Source organism: Leptopilina heterotoma, unplaced genomic scaffold (genome assembly GCF_015476425.1).
Source record: "Leptopilina heterotoma isolate Lh14 unplaced genomic scaffold, ASM1547642v1 Lhet_114, whole genome shotgun sequence".
NCBI lineage: Eukaryota > Metazoa > Arthropoda > Insecta > Hymenoptera > Figitidae > Leptopilina > Leptopilina heterotoma.
In genome coordinates, this window is record NW_025110833.1 from 2,403,059 (window position 1) to 2,424,181 (window position 21,123).

At 25.7% G+C, this 21,123-nt stretch overlaps 1 protein-coding gene across 1 annotated transcript in view; it reads right to left on the bottom strand.

The window, feature by feature from the left end:
- Positions 1-21,123, bottom strand: part of LOC122507535 — a 234,795-nt gene that overhangs the window by 129,585 nt on the left and 84,087 nt on the right. The window contains exon 7 of the mRNA XM_043620316.1: positions 3,193-3,200. The gene's annotated coding sequence lies outside the window, so the exon portion shown is untranslated. The remainder of the gene's footprint in view (positions 1-3,192; positions 3,201-21,123) is intronic.

The window sequence follows — 21,123 nt, forward strand, 5'->3', positions numbered from 1 at the left end:
AAAGAAGACTAATTAAAGAAGAAAAAATATTTAAAGATGAAGAAACAGTTAAAGAAGAAGAAATAATTAAAGAAAAAGAAACAGTTAAAGAAGAAAAAATAATTAAAGAAGAAGAAGAAATAGTTAAAGAAGAAAAAACTAAACAACAATGAAGAAAGAAAAAAAAATAATGAATAAACTAAAAAATTGTCCCCGTTACTGTTTGAAGTATTGCGTTAATAAGTTAAGAAATATATACGAGCAATAGTTGACACAATAGAATTGAGAGACAGCCCTCGTGTTTTTGGGGGATGTTGGGACAGCTTCGTCACGTGTCAATTCGCATTATTACTATTTACCAAAGAGAGCCGAGAAGATCGATGACGGGTGGAGGTCATTCGTGGGAAAAGACTAAGTCAAACAAAATAAAATAGAGATAGATAAAGTGTATCTCTGGTTTTAGTTCGGGAACTTTTGTCGACCCTATAACACACCACTTTAATCCCGGATTGACTCGTATTACTTATTAATATTTTATGCAAACACCGTGATTTAGAACACGAATAAGGCATTATGGCCACGCTCTCTTTGCAAAAGACGATAAGAACTCGTGAAACAACCATCTTATCGGTCGAAATCATTATGGAATTGTATATATTAGCCTGTATGTCTTTATTCTTCCAATTCTATGTCGTTCCAACTCCATAATAATCTCATGAATTCTTCTATAATTCAATTCTAATCTTGATAAATTTATATAATCTATAAATTTATACAATTTGCAAATTTATTCCTACACTTTATATCAACGAAATCTACTCTTATTCACTTTTTCTCTAAATTTTAATTAATAAAAAGTCGACTAATTTTAAATATTGTAAAATTTTTCTTATTAATAAAAATATATTCATATTCTTTGTATAAATCTAAATCCTTTCCAATAAAAATAAATACGAATGCAAATAAAAAAAAAGTAAAAACAATTGAAATATTTTCCACTAAACTTCAAATTCTAGTTAGGTTATAGCACTAAAGGAAAAGAGATTCATTAAATTTTTCTAAAAGATATTTTACAATTTTTGATTGTGATAAAAAGTGGAATTTTCTTATGAAGATTTTAAATTTTAATCTTCGACACAGAAACAAGTTCTTGTAAATGAAAAAACATAGATTTATGTCAATTTTCAAGAAGAAGAAAAAACTACATTATTGAAATTCAAAATGGAAAAACTTGACGTGATTAGAAAAAAGGAATTTAAAATTCCTCACGATTTCAATCTCGTAAAACTTTGGAAGCTAATATCGCCTTTAGTAATTGAACAAGTTGCACCAGATTTTTTGTCAATTCCGAATTTAATGGACACGAATGCTTTTGAAATCGGTAACATATTCGTACGAACTGAACAACAGGTACAATATTTTCTATACATAACTAATAATTATTAATAATAATAATAATAATAATAATAATAATAATAATAATAATAATACTAATAATAATACTAGAAATACTAATAATAATTTTTAATTAATAAATTAATAAAAGAATAAATTAATTAATTAATAATTCTTTTCTTAATCTGAGTAGTCAAGTTGTTTCGGTAATTCACCTCTTCTTAGAGTTCTCGGACCATTAGAAAATTATCTCAAGAAAGGGGAAACGTATCATAAGTGGCTTACAAATGATTTTCGAACAATTAAGCATTTTCCAGAAAATACGAATTTTAAAGTATGATTTTTAATTGGATTTCAACAATTTCCTATAATTGGTTTTTAACATTTTTGATAACTACTAGTTATTTATTTTCTCCCTAAATTTCAATCAGTTAAAAATCGACGTTTAACTGGCAATCATTGATTTTTTGCTTCTGCAAACAGTTAAAAATAACTTCTTATTGTCAGTTTCAAAAAATTGAATTTTTCATTAATTTAAGGTGACCTTAAGGCACAATACCGAGGAATTACAATTCGAGGGTCAAAATTCTTATTTTCTTGCTAAACCAGAGTGTACGATTGCAGAAGAAAATATAATAATTAACCGAAGAAGCGATGAAGGTAGTTCTACAATCTTGAAATTTTAATTAAAAATTTTCAAAGTTCATATACTTTTCTAGATTTGTATTACGCTGATTGGTTTGGCCTAATTTACAGTGTTCTTGTAACGGAAAATTTTCAACTTAAAGCTGAAACTAATGATTCGAATAGAACTATTTATATTGGCGATAAAGACCACGTTATTCTATTTGATTACGAACTCTATAAAATTGACTCGAAAGGAAAACTGCATTATTCGGTAAGGATCTTTCAAACTTTTCCGTCTCCAAAGTTTCGAACATTCAAATCATTCAATTGAACGAAATTTATTTATTTATTTTTTAAATTCAAATTTTATTATATAATAATATTTTGTTACAAATTAAGAAACAATTTATAAACTTCCAAAATGTTAAATTGAGTATTTTTTTATTTAACTCTATTTTATTCCCTTTATTTATTTTTATCTAATTTCACTTTATTCCCATTTTTTATTTTTATCTAGTTTTATTTTATTCACATTTTTTATTTTTATCTAATTTTATTTTATTCATGTTTTTTATTTTTATTCAATTTGATTTAACCTACGTTTTCTATTTTTATTTAATTTTACTTAATTCGCGTTTTTTATTTTTGAAACAGTCAATAATTATCAAAAATATTTTTGCCGAAAAAAATAATTCGTTCAATTGCGCGTTCAAAATTTTCGGAACTTCTTTAATTAGCAATTTTTGAGAAAAAAAATTACATTCGTCTCTGGGCTTAATCAGTAATTAACATTCAGGAAAAAAATATACGAATTTTAATATATTAACGAAATTTTTACTTGTTTTAATTAATACTTTCGCTATTTCAAAGAAACTTATCCTTGTACCAAGTGAAACTTTATTCCGTGTAGGAAAAAAGTGTCTTAATTTTGATCATTCGTAATATAAAAAAAAGTTATTATATTAGTTATAAATTATCATTTATAATTAATATAACTAATAATTTATAATAGAAATAATTTATAATTAATATCAAATTTACCAAATAAATATTTTAATAAAATTTTAGTCATGCAGTTTGCCAAACATACCATGGGAAAGTCTGCAGTGTCAGTGTCAAGATGGCCTACCTTTGCCACCTCTCTACTAGTTTCAATCACCATCACCTCTGAATTTGAATACACTCACATACCTTTGAATCTGTAAAATAAAATGCAAAATAAAAATTAGTCTCTCATTCAAATATATAAGGTAAAAAGAAATAAAAAATTACATATACCAGAAAGAACATAAATTTAGAGACAAGATAATACTTCATAAATAATGTATATATCAAAAGTAATTGGACTTTTTGAAATATTTTTTTCTCTGCTTTTGTATATATATACGAAAGAAAAGCTTTGCGGATGAATAAATAGTTATGAGATGTTTACACACACGTCATAGATGATGATGGAGCAGGAACTTCTTCTTTTTTCTCATGACGAGACATTTCTCATTTAATATAGTGACAAGTGCTTGCATTAATCCTCTTGTAGTCTCTCTCTCACTCTCTATTTTTCCTTTCTGCATAATATTCAATCGAAACTGTATTTTAATTTTTGTTCACTTCCACCGGTATCTATATCCCGATAAAGACTAATATTTACGTATGGTAACAACGGATAAACTAATTTAATTCACTACGGATGAAATAATTGTTTTTCTTTCAAAAAAGTGGTAGGAAACAGTAAAAGGTCTTTTTCTTAAAAGAAAGAGAAAAAAGAGAGGCTACCTCTCTTCACTATTAAAAACTACTTTAAAGTGATTCAAGAATATTTATACTCATGTTTTTCAGGGTTGCCACGCTTTTGCTCATTTCAAATTCCCTGACTTTTCCAGGTTTTCCAGGTTAAAAAACGGAATTTTTCCAGGTTTTTGAAACTACATTTATATTTAACAAAATTTTTAATTCAAACCATTTTTGAAATTAAACATCTTATAAAAAATTGTTATAAAACATGAAAATATCGTTAACTCCGAGTCTTCGACTCAGAGTGATCGAGTTTTTTATCCAAAATTTTTAACTAAAATTCTTCTTTAAATTAATTATCATTAATTATTATTAATAATTTTTAAAACATTTTTTTGAACATTTTTAAATCCTTTTCTTTACAATTAAATTTTACGAAATTTCATCGATTATTCGGAAAATTCTTCAATCAAATATTAGAAAATAAAAACTTCAAATAACTTAAAAAAAAATTCAATTGAGCTTTTTCAAAAAAATTAAATCTACACAACTTTCAGTTAAAAGTATGAAAAATTCAAACATTCAAAGATCAAAATTCAATTGTCTACAATTTTAACTGAAATTCATATTTGATTCAATTATAATTAGAAAATTCTACAATTTAATTATTTAAATACAAAAATAAGTAATTTATTGAATATAATTGAATGTTTCTTAAAATTCAATTCCCATAAAGAATCGTTATATCAACGAATTTTCAAATAATTAAATTCTATATCAACGAATTTTAATAATATTTTTAAGAATAATTACATTTTTCGAGAAATTCGATTAAAATTGTATGAAAAATAATTGAAATTCAGCAATGAGTAGGTAATAATTTGTAACTTTTCCAAAATTGAATTTTTTTTCGTGTTTTTAACTAAACATCTTCCATAAATTTATTATCTTTAATAAGTTTTGAAAAAAGTACTTTAATATTTATAAAAATAATTGAATCTCTGTGAAAATAAATTAAATATTTTTGAAAATAATGGAATTATTGCAAAGAAATTTATAAAAAATTTGTAAAGAATTGAATTGCTGTGAAATATTTGTTATTTATAAAAGTAATAAAAGATTTGCTTAGAATTTTATCAAAAAAATGTTTAAAACAATTCATTTCTTTTAGAAAATTTTATTAAAATAGTAGATATTGAAAATCATTGAATGGTGGAGAATTTAAAAAAAAAATTGAATTTGTTAAAAAGAATTTCATTAAAATTTTTGAAAATAATTGAATTTTGGAGAAAAATTTTAATATTTATAAAGATAATTGGAATTTTGACGATAATTTTTTCAAACTTTTCACCATAATTACATTTTTGCAAAGAATTTTATTACTTTTGAAAAGAATTGAATTCTTCCGTCGAATTTCTTTAATAATATTTCTTTTTAAATAATTGAATTCTTTTGTGAAATTTTATTGAAATAGTAGATATTGAAAATAATTGAATTTTTATAAATTATAGAAATTAACGAAATTTCTACGAAGAATTTTATTCTAATAATAATAAATCTATTAATTCTATTAATAATAAATAAATTATAAGAAGGCTTTTTAAAATAATTTAATTTCTTTGATGAATTTTAAGAAAATTTTTACGAATAATTACATTTCTCGAGAAATTCCATTAAAATTGTATTAAAAATAATTGAAATTCTGCGATGAGTTATATTATTTATGAAAATAATTGAATCACTCTAAAAAAATTTGATTATTTATGAATATAATTGAATTATTGAGAAGAAAAATTGTGAAGGCAAGTCTTTTAAAATTGAATTAAAAAATTAGATTTCAAGAATATGCACAATAACTTTTGAAAACAATAATTGTCTAGGATTCGACAAAAAAAAATCCGTGTGAAAAAGAAGAAAATCGACTTTAATACTAAAGAAAAGTAGTTTTTTCTTTCTTTACCACCAAAGACGACTTAAAACCCACTCTTGAATATTTCCAAAACATTTTTTGTGTTCTACAATAAAAATCAATGTTTATGGAAAGAGAAAAAAAACCCTGAAAAAAGATAGAGAGAGATCACCAGCAAATGACGTATATGCGGTCTTTTAACCGCTTTCACAGTGGTGGAAACTGGTGTTGGCAGCCATGTCGAACGCTTCGCGTAACGAACTGCATCGATTCCAATATATAGTCAAAATGAAAAGGCTGGGGGCTTTTTCGAGCTTTAGAGGTTTGCCGGGGAGATTGGTAGAAGTGAATTACTATCATTGTTAATCGTAATCGAGTGTTTCATCGTTCGATGATTCCACCGGGGTGGAGGGGACGCTGATGACGAAAGAGCACACAAGTGCATGTGTTTGTCATTTCACACTTGATCAATGTTTTTCCATTTGATTGTTTTCATTTTAACTTGCACTAATTAATTGTACGCACGCTTTTAAACTACCAATTCTCTCTTATTTTCCTAAATTGATATAGTCTGTCGGCTGTCCTTTTTGTTCTATTCGTGTAAAAACGACACCCGCTTATTTCTCACTAGCTTTTCATAATTTTGTATCGTTTTTTTTTTGTTATTTTTTTTCCTTTGCTTTCTTTTATTTTTTTTTATTCAGTTTTTTCTCCTTTATGAGAGTAAAAAAAAAATTTTAAAGCCTTACGAAATTTACTGTACGCATGAAGAGAGTCGAATTGATATTCCGACAGGTGAAATAAGTGAAATAAAGATAAAATAATAAATAAAAAAAAAGTGTTTTTAATCCGGGCAACAATGTTAGCTCCTCTCTCTCTCTCTCTCTTTCTCTCACACACTCTCTCTTGAAAAAGTGGACGCGCGAAATTAATATTCACACAGATACAAAGTTCCCTCCCGACAAGCAGTTGACAGACGGGAAGGACAGAAAAAATAAATCACAGAGGAGGAAAAAAATGCACTTTTCGACCTAAAGCGCATAACCACCTGGTGGCATAAAACTGAAGCGACGTCACTTTTACGCTTTTGAATACAGTGCACGACGACTGCGGCAATAAAGAGTTTTGAAAAACGGTGAACACGTTCTGTCGTGTACAGCCAATTCGTAATTGCAAAAAACCACTAAAAATCCACTACTCGCCGAATTTATCGTCACTCTTTTGCTTTTATTCCACATTTTCAATATCTCTATATGTTTTAAATGTTCCCGAGAAAAAAAATTTCGCATATTAATAATTAACAAAAAGAAAAAAAGAATATCTTGTAGTTTTCTATTTATAAAAATATTTACTGTTTCAGTTCTCTGACATTTAAATTCTGTATTATAAAAAAAAAGTTTAAATATTATTTCAATATTTTTTTACCAACATTGAAAAAAAATTACTTGATTCAAATAACCGATTACTTGTCTATTACCAATTAAATATTTACTTAAATAAATTTTTATTTGAGTCAACTAATTTTAATTTTTTATTCCTTTAGTCAAATGCTAAAATTATTGGTTCAAATGAAATTTATTCGACATAAATAAAATTTATTTCATTCAAGTTTGAAAAAAAAAAAAATTTGTTGAGATATAAAATGGTGGTAAATTTTCTCCACCTAAGAACGCCAAGGTCACAACAAGGTGGCAGGAGAAATTCCAAGAAGGAACTTTACAGACATCTAGCGGTGATCTTGGCGTTCGCAGGTGGAGAAATTTTACCACCATTTTCAGGGTTGCCGCACAAATATTTAATTTTATTTTTCCCTGACATTTCCCTGATTTCCAGACAAAATTTTCACTTTTTCCCTGACCCTAAAGAATATTCCGATTCACTCTAAAAATTATTCAAAAACATCAATAATTTATTTTTTAAATAAATATTTATTCATTATTATTTTTCTGTAGGAATTAAAATTTTTCAAAACATTCAAATTCAAATCTGTTTGAAATTTAGCAACTTATCAGAATATTATTAAAAAACATGAAGCAGGCGATCACTTCCAGTCGAAGACTCGAAATGATCGCCTTATTCATGTTATAATTTAAATTACCATAAAATTTTTCAAAAAAAGGTAATTATTTACAAAAATCGTAATAAATTCCTTCGCAAGTAGTAAAATTTCTCAAAAAAATCAATTATTTAAAAAAAATTCGTTGCAATAATTCAATATTATTCTCATAAATAATAAATCGATTATTCGGTAATTCATTTTTAAATCAATTTTTAATAGAAAATTCTAGAAGAATTTAGTTATTTAGATTAAAAAATAAATAATTTATTAAATAATTGAATGTTTGTTAAAATTGAATTCTCATAAAGAATTGTATCAACAAATTTTTAATTAATTGAATTCTTTTAACGATTTTTAATAAAATTTTTAAGAATAATAGCATTTTTCGAGGAATTCGATTAAAATATTGTATCAAAAATAATTAAAATCATGCGATGAGTTTTATTATTTATGAAAATAATTAAAAATTTCCCAAGAATTTTATTAAAATTTTTCTAAAATAATTGAATTTCTGCGAAGAATTTTATTCAAGTTTATAAAAATAATTGAATTCTTGAAAAGAACTTTGTTAAAGTTTTTTAAATAATTGAATTCTTGTGACGAATTTTATAAAAATCTTTTTAAATAATTGATATTTTTAGAAAAATTTTATGAAATTTTGTATTTTAAAATAATTAAATTTCTGTAAAAATTTTATTACTTATGAAAATAATTGAATTATTTCGAAGAAATTTTTTTAAAATTTTGTAAATAATTGAATTCCTGGGAAATTTTGCCAAGAAGTTTATTAAAATTTTTAAAAATAATTGAATTTTGATGAATAATTTTATTATTTATAACAATAATTGATATTTTGACGAGAATTTTTTTTTAAATTTTTGAACATAATTGAAATTCTGCGAAGAATTTTTTTTAACTTTTGAAAATAATTGAATTTTTGGAATCATTTGTAACTTTTCTAAAATTCAATTTTTATTAGTATTTTTAACTAAAATTTTTCTATCAGTCTAGTATTTATGAAAATTGTAAAAATGATTCATAATATAAATAATTTATAAGTCATATTTTTATGATAGTTCTTGAAAAATTAAGTTATTTAAAAAGAAATTATTGTCAGAAATAGAAAAAATTGAAGGTTTTGTATTAAATTTCGTGGTAATTTCATAGTTTGCGAGGCAAACAAAAAAAAACATCAAAAACTTTGAAAATTCAATTTTTTCCAGTACTGTTAATAAAAATTCCTGACTTTTCCCTGATTTTCCTGACCAATTTTACTTTCCTTGACTTTTCCCTGATTTTCCTGACCAATTTTACTTTTCCTGACTTTTCCCTGAATTCCCTGATTTCCCTGACTTGTGGCAACCCTGATTTTATCTCTCAACAAATTTTTTTTCAGTTCAAAATGTTGTGAGAATAATTTAATTTTCCTTTCAGTAAAAACTTTTGATATTAATTTTATTTTACTTTTTTAAATTTTAGTTTAATTTTAATTTTTTAATTTAATTTTTCTATTTCTATTTTAAAAACATTTTCCATTTCTAAACATTTACTATTTATATTAATCAATAAATAATAGCGAATACACAGCAAATTTTCTTTTAAAATAGAAAATGTTTTTATAAACAGAAAATGTTTTTGTACATTTTCTCCATATTATACACATTTTCGGTCAAATTAGATGGCTTGTGAAAATGTATTAAGCTGGAAATGTTTTGTCCCGCAATTTCCGGCTCTCTGAAAAAGGGGGACATTGAGAGTGTCTGACATAAATTAGGCGCCAATATCGAAGATTCGGTCCACGAATAAATATTATTGTTAGCGGTAAGTGGAAGGAAGAAAGGATGGTTGGACAGGAATTGAATTGCGAGTGCCACGTTGACACTTGATAATAAAAATGGTCCCTTTGTCGTTGAAACTTTCACTTTGTCATTTCTTCCCTGTCGATTTCCTCATAGAAATTCGAATGACGAATTGTTTCCTTTACTGTAGCAATTTCAGTATAAGCATCCCTTTTTTTTCTCTCCTTTTTTTGTGTACCAAATCTTGTACATTAAAAAAAAAAATGTGTAAACAAAATTGAATTTTTCTCTTTTTCTTTCTCTCTTAGATTGAAATTTTTTCCTGCTTTAATAACGGATGAAAGAAGGAAGCACTTGCATATAATCGACCTCTCGATTCGTTTGCACAGTGTCAAATAATCTCTATTCTCTCCCGGGCAAGTCTCATCGAAAAAGGGAGATGAATTGAGTTGGGAAGGGATTGGTTCTTGTTTGCTGGCACCTCAACATTTGTTTTTATACACTCGTCAGTGTGAAGTTATTGGCTAAATTTACCACAGTGTGAGTATCGAAAAAGGTAATATGTGTGTGGGCAAGTTTTTTTGTATGTGCAAAGCACGTAGGAACACATTATTTATGAGATTACTGCAGATTATGGGAAACGTGATTCTGATGCGATGGAGCTTTCCAGCGACTTGTACATTCTTTTTCACATGTATATATATTTTTTCGCAAATGTATTTGTATATTTTATATGCGCCAAGTTTAATTTTCAACTCAAATTCAGAATCACTTTATCACACGCGATTATAAATTATTTATGGACTTATAAGCCGTTTCTCAAATTGCACGTATGAATTTACCAAATATGCGTGTATTTCTACCGCATGCGATTCATAGCCTTGATTGTTTACTGGTTTATCGAAATTTTTTAATAAAATTTCATGGTGACAATTTTCTTTCTTTATTTACTTATTTCCATTATTTCCTTACTTCTATTTTATAAATTTTTCCTACTACCACTACTGCTACTGAGAATAATAACTAATAATATAATACTGCTACAACTAATAATAATAAAATTTAAAAAAGAAATAAATGTTTCCTCTCTTCACTACTAATAATAGAAAAAGCTAAAAAAATAATACCATTTGATTAATGCATACGGATATAATTTTCGCAAGTGGAACTGAGAATTTGTCATGCCCACGTAAAACCTCCATTACACATAAGAACATCGGATTTTGATATGCTAGTTGCATTCACAACTTGGACCCTTAGAGTGGGTAATATACTTACGGATTTATTTATCTGCCTTGGCAATAGTATGACGAATCAGCCCCAAAAGGCAATTCCAGTTTATTCAACCCCCTATAAATGTATCTTTTTCACTCAAGCACAATCTGTGTCTCAGAAAAAAACATGTTTACCAATAAAATATTTTTCTCCTCCACAATTATGCCCAGTATTTATTAATACTTTGTTTAGTAGTCATAACTATACTGGAGTTTTAAGAATTCTATACAATTCGTTTTACTAGTAAAAAATGATCAAAAATTAGTTAAAATACCTAATACTAAACTGATTTACATAAGTTTCTTTAAATATTATTTTTTTTGCCAAACAGTAATACGAAAGCATATCAAGTTCCCTTGTATGAACTCCACGATGATAAATCTTTTGCAAAAGCATTATGACATACGATTTGGAAGCCTCAACTTGGTGACTTAGTTGGGTTGATCAAGTGTGAAATTTCGTCTCCCTCTTCTTTATTGTACTTCGCATCAATAACGAATAATTTGTACTTCGTATCAATAAAGCATAAATTTGTATCCCAAGTACATTTTTAAATAATAAAATTTCTCTTTAGACATAAAAATAAACAAACAGTACAAACATTTTTAGAAAGTTGAAAAGAATCTTGCATTCCATTTTCCAGTTGATGTGATGTACAGCTACATTATTTATAAAGCATTGTCATGTCTACTAAATTATATTATTTTTACTACACATTTCTTCTACTGAAAAGAACCTTCTAATTCAGTCTTAAAGAATAAATTAAATACATGATTGTAACTTTAAAAAAGTAGTGATAAAATTCTTTTATCACATGTTCAAAACAAAAAAAAATGGTCCTCTCCCCCAATTTTTGGTTAAATAAAAAATATATTTTTGGGGAAATGTTTCATGTTGCGGTTGCGTCACCTAACAAATCTGCTAGGCTCTTAGTAGAGGCACGTTCCTTTTGCCGTAAAAAAAAGGAAAAAAAAGAAGAAGAAGAAACCATGAAGGGGGATACAGAAGAAGAGTATAATCCGACATCATTATACACTTTGAAAGGCGCGTGACGCGACACTCTCAGGCTATTCCCGTGTAATTTTTGCTGCTAGATATTATTATCCTAGTTTTTCTATCCCATCAATTTTTCTCTCAAACTTATTCTGCTTTTCCAAGTCCTTTTTCATTTTCCATAATCTGTGTATACTTGTCCGAACAATATTTCAATCGGTCTCTTCTTTTAAAAGTCAAACTTAAAAATTTTCAAATATGGAGGAGCATAGTCAGGGTTGGACCACCTTTTGAACTTTGTTTATAAATTAAACTTAAAAAAATAACTATCATGTCAAATTCCCTCAGTAGAGATTTTGCAGTATTTTTGTTTTGTAGTTTGAAGTACGCAGCGAATGACGTTTACGTGTATTATATAGGAAAACACCATTAAGAATAATTGGCTTTTATGCAAAAAAAAAAAAAAAAATGGGATTAATTTTGCAAGAATGGAGGCAACAACACATGATGTTCTTGATATGTTTTGGTGAAGTGATTAATTTGATAAATTCAAAACAAGCTAGGATACTCATTTGCCTGGGGGTAATAAACTTTCTGCTAGCGGCGGAATAATAACTGGCGTGAGTGCAGGGGTTGCTTTTTCTAGTATATTGTATATAAAGGATGCGCAATGTCCTCGCTCGTAAAACCAAGACAGCCTTTTACCCTCCTTCATTTCATTCGGAAGTAGAACTTCGATCTTGATGTAGTTCCTTCCGCTAAAAATGATCACTTCCATTTCTTACATTTCAGTCATATTAACAAAAGCTTCATTAATGTACACTTTTTCTCCTTTCCTTATAATCCCCAAAAAAGTATTTAGCAAAAAATATTAAAATAAAAAAATATTCAGTCTAAAATCTCAGCTTTTCTAAGGCTTCTAAGCTATCTAAGGAGACAAAGATTTGATTATTCAAAACTATGTACAGAAAAATAAACATAAATAACATACTGTACAGTAAAAAATAGAAGCGAATATTATTGAATATTTTTTGGCGAAAATATAAATTATTGATCGTATATTAGTGGGCAATTAATGAGGAGACAAGAATTGCATTGAATGCAGTTTCGACGCAGAGATTGGTCGATTAATGGCGAGATGTGAAAACTAGAAAATCGGAGCTACGCTTTTGATAATGGATAGCAGTTTATCAGCATTCATTGTACAACGCGGCTTGCTGGAACAATAATCATGACACGCGGGATTGCCGGCAATGACAATGGAATTGATGATATATCGATTGGCGGCTCGACGACACCGAATAATTGTTTTACAACCTGCTGCTGTACTGCTGCTACTGCTCTCTGGCAATTGCGCCATTTTCCACTAGCTCTTTCCAACCACCCGATCATTTCCCAAAACCATTCGACGAATGCATTTTACAGATTATCCTCACCACCCGGGCTATTTCAATTTTGCTTCATCATATTATTCTCGATTCGAAATTTAATATTTAAATGCCTTTCATTCAAAGTGCCTCCATTTTAAAAAAATATTTCTATATATACCAACGCTGTATGAGAAAGAGCCTTTTTATATAAACATTATTTTTTTAACAATTATTCCTCTCATAAAAATTATCAAAAGTTGGGTTAAATTTTTATAAGGATTACTAAAATTTGGATTTAGTTTTCGTACAGATTACAAAGTTTTCTCCGGATTAAATTAAAAATTTGGATCAGTTCTTTATAAAGATGATAAAAATAAGCATTAACTTTTTGCAAAGATTAGAAAAATCAGGATCAAATATATATCATAAACATGTTTATCTGAAGATGTATCTGAAAATGAATCTGAAGATGAATCTGAAGATGAATCTGAAGAAGAATTTGAAGATAAATCTGAAGATGAATTTGAATAATTGAATTGGCTTAAATTAGAATGTGCGAAAGAAAGAGGATGAGGCAGAGGTTAGAGGTAAGCGTGTAAACATGTTTTTAAAATCGATTCGAACCAACAGAGCGAGCAGACTGACTGACAGACAGTTTTGGGTTCTTGATTGAGTGACATGGACAATCCTAATAACCACCTTTCGCGCTTGCAACCCGTCGCCAGGATGGTTTTGCATCATGCGAAGCAGCCCTAAACTGCAGTCTCGACGTGTTAATCAACAACCACTTAAATGGCTCGTGACGTTTCCCTTTGAGGAATCCACGCTTATAATATATAATACTCCTCTTTGCTGTTTACTTTCCTACATTCATCACCATATAAACAATATGGGCGATTTTTATGAATTTACTGCTTTTGTTCTTCGACTTTTCAATTTCTCTCTCTTTCAAATTACACTATATTATATAACTGTACTATATTATACTATTATTAAACTATATAATACAGGGCTGGAACTAGTGAAAATATTTAAAAATAAGGACTTTACGGACCAAAAATGAAAAATTACGGACCAAGTACCAATAAAAATATAGCCAGTCCAAGTCAAATAAGAGAAAATTTTACTTAAAACTATAAATTAAATTTTTCATAACTATAAAACATGAAGATATCGATAATTCCGAGTCTTCGACTCGGAGTGATCGATTTCTTCATGTTTTATAATAATTAAAGATGTCCGAGTCATAAAATCATTATCAATTCAATTATTCTTTTCAACAATTTTAATTAAAATTCTTCTTTCAATCGATTATTTTCAATAATTTTCGAAAAAGTTCTTTGACAATTTTTAAATTCATTTATTTACAATATTCAATTTTACAAAATTTCAATTATTCGTAAATTCTTTAATAAAATATATATTAGAAAATAAATACTTCAGATGATATAAAAAAAATCCAATTAAACATTTTCAAAAAAATTAATTTCAAAATTCAATTATTTCTAAAAATTCATACAATAATGGTTTTAATTTTCAATTATTATCTAAAATTTTAACTGATATTCATTTTTAAATCAATTTTTATTAGAAAATTTTACTAGAATTCAATTATTTAAATCTAAAAATAAATAATGTATTAAATAATTGAATGTTTCTTAAAATTCAATTCCCATAAAGAATTTTATCAACAAATTTTTAAATAATTGAATTTTTTTTGACAAATTTTGATAAAATATTTAAGAATAATTACATTTTTTGAGAAATTCGATAAAAATTCTATTAAAAATAATTGAAATTCTGCGAAGAGTTTTATTATTTGTAAAAATAATTGAATCCCTAAGAATTTTATTATTTTTGAACAATATTTAATTTTTGCGAAGAATGTTATTACTCTTGAAAATAATTGAATATTTGCAATTATTTGTAACTTTTTTTAAAATTAAATTTTTTTTTGTGTTTTTAACTAAAATTCTTCTATAAATCCATTATTTTTAATAATTTTTGAAAAACTTCTTTAAGAATTTTAAAATTCTTTTTTTTTATAATTCAATTTTATAAAATTTCGATTATTAGTAAATTCTTCAATTAAATATATATTTTAGAAAATAAAAACTTGAAATAATTTAAAAATATTTCAAATAAGCTTTTTGAAAAAATTAATTCTTCAGAATTGTTAGTTAAAAATATGAAAAAATCAGATTTAAAAAAATTTTAAATTCGAAACCTTTTCAAAATTCAATTATTTCTAGAAATTCAGACTCTAATGCTTTTAATATTCAATTATAATCTAAAATTTTAACTAAAATCCATTTTTAAATCAATTTTTATTAAAAAATTCTACACACAAAAAAAAATATGGTAAATTTGACTACTTTTTTACTATTTCCTGTAGTTCCTATAGGCGCCCGTAACATTATTTAGTAAAATGAACTATGACAGAATAGTTAGTCTAACTGTAAAATGTAGTAATAAATACCATTTTTACAGTAAATTTAACTACTAAAACAGTTATCTTAACTATTTGTTGTTAGTCATACTAACTGCTTCATTTAGTTGCAGTAACTAAATTTTCATAGTTCCTATAGGCGCCCGTAACAAATTGTAGTTGTAACAACTGTAAAAAATAGTTAAATTAACTATTTAAAGTAGTAAAATGAAATTATTTATTTGTTTTTTATTATTATTGAGGTCCATTTTTTTACATTTTCTCTTACCTATTTTTGTTCATATATAATTTTTATATTAAATTCTTATACACCTAACAGAGAAAAATCCCCAAACGCCGGGGATTGAACGCACGACCCTAAAATTCGCAAACCGATAACCTAACCACTTAACCACGCTCGCACGCTACGATGACTGGCATTGTACTTGAGGACATTCTTCTTAGATTCAGTCATAATAACTACTCCGTTTAGTTGCAGTAACTAATTTTTTAAGCTCAAGGACTTAGTTGAAATGTAGCCAGCATATGATTTTAAATGACTCAACGATAGTGCAGTAGTTAAAAGTACTGTTGAAAATAGTTATTTTCAGAATTTCTGTAGTAAAATTATCCACTTTTTACTAGTTATAATAAAATTAAACTTACTATTTTCATATAGTAAAAATAACATAGAAATTGTTACTTTTATGACTTTTGTAGTTATAAAAATAAATGTTTCTTACCACCATAGAGATAAATTATTAAAAGCTAGTAAGAATTGGTTCTTTTAACTACATTAAACACAAAAATAACAAATTCCAGCGGTTGTTCTTACTCTTTGGAACAGTAAATTTTAATTTATTTTGCAAATAGCAAGAAATGGATATTTCTACTACAGAAATTCCGAAAATAACTATTTTTAACAGTACTTTTAACTACTGCACTATTGTTGAGTTATTCACAATCATAACGTGTAGTAGTAATTTTAACTACATAAAACCTACTAATCAATTTTAGTTCCACTAACTATGGAAGTTTAGTTAACATGCTGCTGAATATGGTAGTTTTAACTATATTTTTTAACTGCACATATGTGGATACTTTTACCACGCACGTTTTTTCTCTGCAGAAAAAAATGATCTTTTCAACTGCATAAATAGTAAAAATAACTATTTTCAACAATTGATTTTACTATATGAAAACAGTAAATTTCTTTCTTTCTCTGCAACTAGTAAGAAATAGTTGTTTTAACTACATAAATCATAAAAGTAACAACTTTCAGAGGTTGTATTTACTATATAAAAACAGTAAGTCTCTTTTTGTTTGCAACTAATACAAAATAGTTATTTTTGCTACCACAATAGTAAAATTAACTATTTTTAACAATAGTTTTTACTACTACACTATAGTTGAGCCATTTACAAGCATCTGTTAGTTATTTCAACTACGTAAAGTAGTTATTTTAACTACATAAAACCAACTACTTCATTTTGGTTCCACTAACTGAGGAAGTGTAGTTAAAATGCTGCTGAATATGGTAGTTTTAACTACTTTTTTTCTAACTACACAAATGTGGTTGTTTTTACCATTCGCATTTTTTTCTGTGTAGTAGAATTCAATTATTTAAGTTTAATTCGCATAAAGAATTTTATGAATAAATTTTTAAATAGTTGAATTCTTTTGACGAATTTTAATAAAACTTTTAAGAATAATTACATTTTTCGAGAAATTCGATTAAAATTGTAATAAAAATAATTAAAATTCTGCGATGAATTTTATTATTTGTAAAAATAATTGAATTCCTAAGAAGAATAATTTTATTATTTACGAAGATAATTGAATCCCTGAAAAAATTAATTATTTATGAAAATAAGTAAATTGTTGCGAACACATTTATAAAAAATTTGTAACTAATTTAATTCCTGTGAAATGTATATATTATTTTATGAAAATAATTAAAGGTTTGCGTAGAATTTTATTAAACTTTTTCTAAAAAATTAAATTCTTTTGGAAAATTTTATGAAAATAGTAGACATTAAAAATCATTGAATTCTAAAAAATTTTTGAAAATAATTGAGTTTTGGAGAATTTAATTATTTCTAAAGATAATTGAATTTTTGACGATAATTTTAAATAATTTTTCAACATAATTGAATTTCTGCGAAGAATTTTATTACTTTTAAAAATAATTGAAATTCTGCAATCATTTGTAATTGTTCTAAAATTCTCTAAATTATATAGTACAATTTACGAACTCTTAATACAAAGAAGATAAAAGAAATTTCTAAAATCATATAATTTAGATTGTAGTAAAGATCTTAATCTTATTTGTTAGGCCTAATGATTGCTAAAAGTTGAAGACATTTATTACTTAAAAAAAATTTACCAAAAGGGTTAAAAAAAAGCATTAAAGAAAGAAGCAAACAAAAATTGCCTACATTATTCGAAAACTATTTGTCCCGAAAAGTGTATATGAATATATAAAAATATATTCAAATGGTTGACAGAGGCATCAAAAAGTTTTTTAGGACGAAATTCAAAAGAAAAAGTCAATGCTCTCGTAAGGGAAAATGGGAACTCGGGAGGATAATGCTCGCAAAAGAGGGAATATATAGGAAGGTTTTGCGAGAGAGGGACCTGCATCGCATGCGGTTTATACAACTTTTGGCGCATTTTTGCAATTGGCGAGCGATAACGAAAATCTTCTTTCTTCCCACTTGAAGAGATTTTCAATGCTGCCGATTTCAATATGATTTTATGACGTGTATTATACTTATGGCGAAAAATCCACTCGAGAAATTTATGTTGATATCGAGAGAGCGAAAAATTTATGGCTGGATCTCATCGCTTTTTTTCTCTCTCGCTCCCTCTCTCTATTCGGCAAAATTCTCTCCTCTTTTGAATTTATTGAAAAGACAAGCAATTTTTTGTGCTCCACTCGATGCTTTCCATAATTCAAAAGATTTGAAAAAAAGGAAAATAGAAGTGCGAAAAAAACGAACTTTTATAACGACAATATTTAAATGTATAAATTTGGATTTTAATTTCTTTTTTCTTTCTTTTAATTTTTCTGTAATTTTCTATGTAGAATTTTGTGTAGAATATTTTCGAGGATTTTTTGTAGAAATTTTTTTTTATATTCTGGAGAAGCATACGCGCTGTGTCATAAGCAACAGCCGGCTGCCTAATGAAACTACAAATCTCCTTGCCCTTAGGCAAGTCTTAGCTCGTTCTATCTGCTTATGGAGAACCCAGATTATTTCCTCCTACACTTGTATATGTGCAGACTTGATACTCTCTCAGTCGGGCACTAAATTAAAATACCACTCATGTTTATATATATTGTAATAGTCACCATAAATTTTACGACCCATGGAAACACAAACTCATAAGACACAAGTACTTACATGATCCCTATATAAAATGTTTCCAACCGTCATATAAATGGGCCGAATAATTGAAAAAATACTCCTTTTATTTCACCTTTTTACTTTTACAATTCAGGGTTTCTACAAATTTCTCCTTAAAAAATTCTATAATTTTTCCATGATTTCCAGGCGATAAATGATAAAATTTCCATGACATATTAAACAAAATTTTTGTCAGTTAAGTCAGGTAAATGTCATGAAAAAAATTTTTTGTCAGGGAAATTAAGAAAATTGAGACTTTTTGAATTGAGATTCAAAAAGGATGAAAAGTTCGTATATTGTACGATATAATTTGGATAATTTTAGATAAATTACAAATGATTGCAGAAATTTAATTATTTTCAAAAGTAATAAAAATCTTCGCAGAAATTCAATTATTTTTAAAAGTAATAAAAAATCTTCGCAGAAATTCAATTATTTTCGTAAATAATAAAATTCTTCTTAGGGATTTGATTATTCTCACAAATAATAAAATTGATTGCAGAATTTTAATTATTTTTAATACAATTTTAATCGTATTTCTCGAAAAAATTCTTAAAAATTTTATTAAAATTCATCAAAAGAATTCAGTTATTTAAAAATTTATAGATAAAATTCTTTGTGAGAATTAAATTTTAAGAAACATGCAATCATTCAAACCATTGTTATTTTTGTATATTTAAATAATTTAATTCTAGTAGAATTTTCTTATAAACATTGATTTAAAAATGAATTTCAGTTAAAATTTTAGATTATAATTGAATTTTTAAAGCATTAAAGCATAAATTTTGAGAAATAATTGAATTTTGAAAAAGTTTCAGATTAAAATCTTTAAAAATTTGAATTTTTTATATTTTTAACTTAACAATTCTGTGGAATTAATTGTTTTTGAGAAATTTTAATTGCAGATTATTTTTGAAAATTATTAAAAATAATCGATTTAAAGAAGAATTTTAGTGAAAAATTCTTGTAAATAATAATTTAATTGTAAATGATTTTTTCACTCGGTCATTTTCAATTATTATAAAAACATGAAGAAATCGATCACTCCGAGTCGAAGACTCGGAGTTATTGATATCTTCATGTTTTATAGTTTGCAAAAAATAACTATAATCATAAATTTTTCAAAAATCGTTTTTGAATAGTTAAAATTTTATAAAATGTAATTGAAAATAATTAATTTATTTTAAGTATTTTGTTGCAATTTTTGAAAATCAACTACTGAAGAATTTTAGTTACAAATTTCGAAAATAATTGAATTATCAAAAATTCAACTTTTGATTTTTAAAATTCCAAAAATAACTATAAACAAATCTTTCAAAAATTGTTTTGGATTTTGGAATAGTTAAAATTTTGTAAAATTTAATTGAAAATAATTAATTTATTTCAAGTATTTTGTTACAATTTTTGAAAATCAACTTTTGAAGAATTTTAATTGCAAATTTTTTTTAATGAAAAATCTTTAAAGGTAAATTTAAAAGTAAAAATAAGCTTCTAATTTTTTAAAATTCAATATTTTTAATATTTTCAATTATATATTTCCAAAAATAATAAAATTTGAGAATTATTTCTAACATTTTGGAGAAAACAATAATGTTCAAAATTTTTAATTAAAATTCATCAAAAAATTTATTAGTTTTTTTAAATTATACAAAAATTCTTTTAAAAAATACAATTATTTTCGAAAAATTACATTAATAAAATATTTTTAAAAGCTAATTAGTAATTATTAGAATTGTTTTTTAATAATTTTTTAAGATTCAAAATTTACTTTTTGGACTTATTAAAATTTTTCAGAAATCATGGTCCTGTTTATAATTAAAATTCTTCAAAAATTTGATCATAATTATTTAACCTTTTCGAAAATTCAATTATTTTTAAAAGATTTTACCAAATTTTAATTGTTTGAAAATTTTTCAAAATTGAAAAAGTATTATCGTTCAAAAATTATTTGAAAACATTTAAAAAAACTAAGTTAATTAATTTCTTTATTATAATTTTTTGAAAATATTATACCTTAATAACTTAAGATTAAAAAACTATGGAGAGTCATAATTTTTAAAAAAAATTGAGTTTACGTATTTAAATAATTGAATTCTATAGAAGAACTTTTGGAAAATTATTTAAATTAATTGATTCAGAGATGAAGTT